We start from the raw sequence: 3,872 nt of genomic DNA, 5'->3' as shown, positions 1-3,872 counted from the left end.
TTTTTTTTTTGTTTTCTTTCCTCAACTCACGGCAACAAGGGGGGGTATGGATGAGACCATTTTTTTTCATCACCCTTCCTTTTCATTGTTTAATTACCATGCTCTTTATTTTATTTTTCTTAGCATACATCACTAGCATAACATGTTGGTGACATGTTTCCACCCATAGCATGGCCAGCCACTATGCTTTAATTTGGCTAATTTGACATGCAAGGACAAACACTTTCCCACATATATTAATGGGCCACTTGAACACTTGCCTAGCATATTTCTAAATTGTCTCACATAAGTCCCTACTAATAAATTCCACATACACTGACCAAATTAAAGTATGGAACTATCACACAAGCATTTACGCACATCATAAACACAGAATATAATCTTTAATTATTTAAAGACTCGGTTTTGTGGTCCCGAAACCACTTCCCGACTAGGGTCAATTTTGAGCTGTCACAGCATGTCCGAAACATGTCTTACACTGGCACTCATTATATGGCCGATGCATGTCCCAGACATATCTTACACTAGCACACAAGAAATCTGAATGTTATGGCATGAATATCTGGTTTGTTTCCTCGGGTCCTAACTAGATCTTTCTGCTATCTCAATCATTAATATGCAATCTCAGTTCACAATCTAGCAATTCATACTATATCAATTAAATGAAAATTCGAATACATACATTAGCATTGTAGTTGTATTATTTACATACAACTTACCTTGATTTACAAAATGTAATCGATTAGTCGTTTTAGTCGGATTGCTTGGCTTTGCCCCGGTCTAGGTTCGATTTTGGAAAATCTTGATCTATAATAACAAAATGCACTCATTTAGTCACTAATTACAATTAGGTAATCATAAGTTCACATCTTTGGTAAAATGACCATTTTGCCTCTAGACTTTGGCAAAATGACCATTTTACCCCTACGCTCAAAAATCGATTTTTATCAAATTTATTCGTATTTCAAGCCTAGCCAAAATCTTTTTTACTCTTATAGAAAACTCAAAAATTTCACTATTTCACATACTTATTACTTATTTTGCAACTTATACAAAATAGTCCCTTTAGGTGTTTTCATGCTAACACATTTCACAAAAGTTGTTTATGACACAACTAGGACTCTTATTCTTCCATAAAAACTCAGCAACTATCACAAATACATTCATGGAAAAACTGGGAACTCTTAACCATTTTTCAAAATAGACCCCTCATTTGAAAGCTTATGCTTCAAGGGTCTCAAAAGTGCAAAAATTATTGACTAGGGACATGGGAATCACTTACTTGTTGATGTATTAAGTTGTTGAAATTTCAAAGCTTCAAAAACCCCTATTTTGCTTATATTTTTGGTGGGGAGAAGACATGAAGAAGAAGAAAATTAATAGCTAGGCTTTTAGGCATTATTTTATCACCAACTCATGACATCATTCACCTAAACTTTGACTATTTGACCAACTTTACTTCCTATAGCCAGCCATCAGGGGTCAAATTACTCTTTAAAATCCCCTAATTTTAGTTCTCTAGCTATTTAACACATTTGGGTACTAAAAAGCAACTTTCACCTTTTATGCGGTTTAGTCTTTTTTCGCAATCGGGCTCACAAACGTTAAAATTGACTCACCAAATTTTTCATGCACTAATATAATCATGTTATAACCTTATAACTATAATAAAATAAATTTTTTGACTTCAGATTTGTGGTCCCGAGACCACTGTTCTGACTAGGCCCTAAATCGGACTGTTACATATGAGTACTCTTTCATAATGTAGGCATATTGCCAAACATGTCATAAAGTATCACAAGTATAATTGAAAACTCATCACTTACTTAATACTTGATAATCTCAATTACTTACAATCTCAATATTAAATAAGCCTTAAATGCATACATGTACTCTTTCTTCATGTTCTCACCTTGTCGTTTCTTTAACTTACTCTTTCGATTACTCGAGAACCTTTTCCTTTTTAAACTTACCATTTTCATGTCTTCACATGGTTTTACGTGGTATCCTTGCCTTATGAACTCACCAATGCCATGCCTTGGCATGGTCTTACATGGGACCTTTGCCTTATAGTAACTCATAAATCCTATGTCTTGAAATGGTCTTACATGATTTCCTTGTCTTATACAACTTATCAATGCCATGTCTTGGCATGGTCTTACATGATATCTTTATATTACCAAATGCCATGTTCAAAACATGGTCTTACATGGTATCCTTGTCTTACCAAATGCCATGTTCCCAACATGGTCTTACATGATATCCTTGTCTTACCAAATGCCATGTTCCAAACATGGCCTTACATGGTATCCTTGTATTAGTGCCAATGCCACATCATGATGTGGTCTTACATGGAGTCCTTAATCAATGTTGATGCCATGTGTTGACATGGTCTTACATGGTATCCTTAACCGTCAATTCCTCTTTAAATGCCATGTTATGAACATGGACCTTTCCGTAAATACTTCCTTAATTGCCATGGTATAACCATGGAATTTGAGATATCAATGCCTTGTCAAGTCATAGCTGAAACATACTTGCTCAAATTCTCAAGGTTAGTCGCATAACACAATAATAACAATACTAATAACAATAATTGCATAATAATAAAATGCTACTCAACTTACATTCTTACATTCTCAATCTCATCATATCATCAATTTAATTTATTCTCATCAAATTATGCTAGTCAATACTTTCTTGTTATCATACAAAGCCATAATACAAAATATGGTCTTACATATAAATTATACAAGTTCTCTTTCTAATATCGAATTATTATCGAACATTAATCATTATATCTGAAACTCAATACTAAAGTATTTATGGCCAAAATATCAATTTATCATTCAAATATGCATAATTAAATGCTTATTAAACATATGAACGTACCTCGATACCAAAACGGCCATTTTACCAACTTTCTCGGCTTTTTATTTTTCTCCCGTTCTAGGTCCAAATCTCACTTTTCGAGATTATTGAGCTTGGAAAACTTGGAAACACTAACCATGGCTTCCCCTATGCTATATTCGGCCTCTATGAAGAATATGGACCAATTTTGCCTTTATTTTCCCTTTTTAATTTTTTTAATTACTAAATGACAAAATGCCCTTAAAGGCTTTTCTTTCAAATTTGTTTTATTCTTGCCAATTTTTGTCCAAACATAAATATAATGGTCTAATTACTAAATAAGGACCTCCATTTTAAGAACCCATTTCAATTAAATCCCCTTTATCATCTAGAACACACATTCTGCTAATTTTACAATTTAGTCCTAATTGTCAAATTAGGCACATATACATATAATTTGTTCATGAAATTTTCATACAATTATTCAATCAATGAATAAAACTTCAAACTTAATCCGAATAAATTTTTTTGACCTCAAATTTGTGGTTTCGCAACCACTATTCTGTTTAGGCCCTATTTCAAAATGTTACATTTTCTTCCCTTTAGGGATTTTCGTCCCCGAAAATCTTACCTACAAGTGGATTCAAAGTTGATTTCTAGCAACACTTTTAACTTCTCCTTCAGCCTTGACATACCCAACATTTTACTTCTTAAACTAAGGCTCTGAACTTGAATACCTACTAATAAGTAACTGACCTTGTTTTATCGTTAACCTCATACTCTCTGAAAAAACGCAACTAACTCTTCTTTTCTTACCAAAATGGAAATTCTCTGCCACTAAGGTACTTTAAAAAAACAAAATTACTTGTTTCTCTTTTGAGTGTCAATATTCTTACCTTTCGATTCTGTATACAATTTTTGATAATGTATCTCTAATTTCTGTAATTAATTTTCACTTTCCTCTAATCCTTTCTGCTCAATTTAATTCTGTGAATTTCTCTTCCTCAATTCAACTATTAGTA

This window comes from Gossypium hirsutum, chromosome A05, assembly GCF_007990345.1.
Source record: "Gossypium hirsutum isolate 1008001.06 chromosome A05, Gossypium_hirsutum_v2.1, whole genome shotgun sequence".
Lineage (NCBI taxonomy): Eukaryota > Viridiplantae > Streptophyta > Magnoliopsida > Malvales > Malvaceae > Gossypium > Gossypium hirsutum.
The sequence above is the reverse complement of the archived record's forward strand: the minus strand, read 5'-3'. Positions refer to the sequence as shown.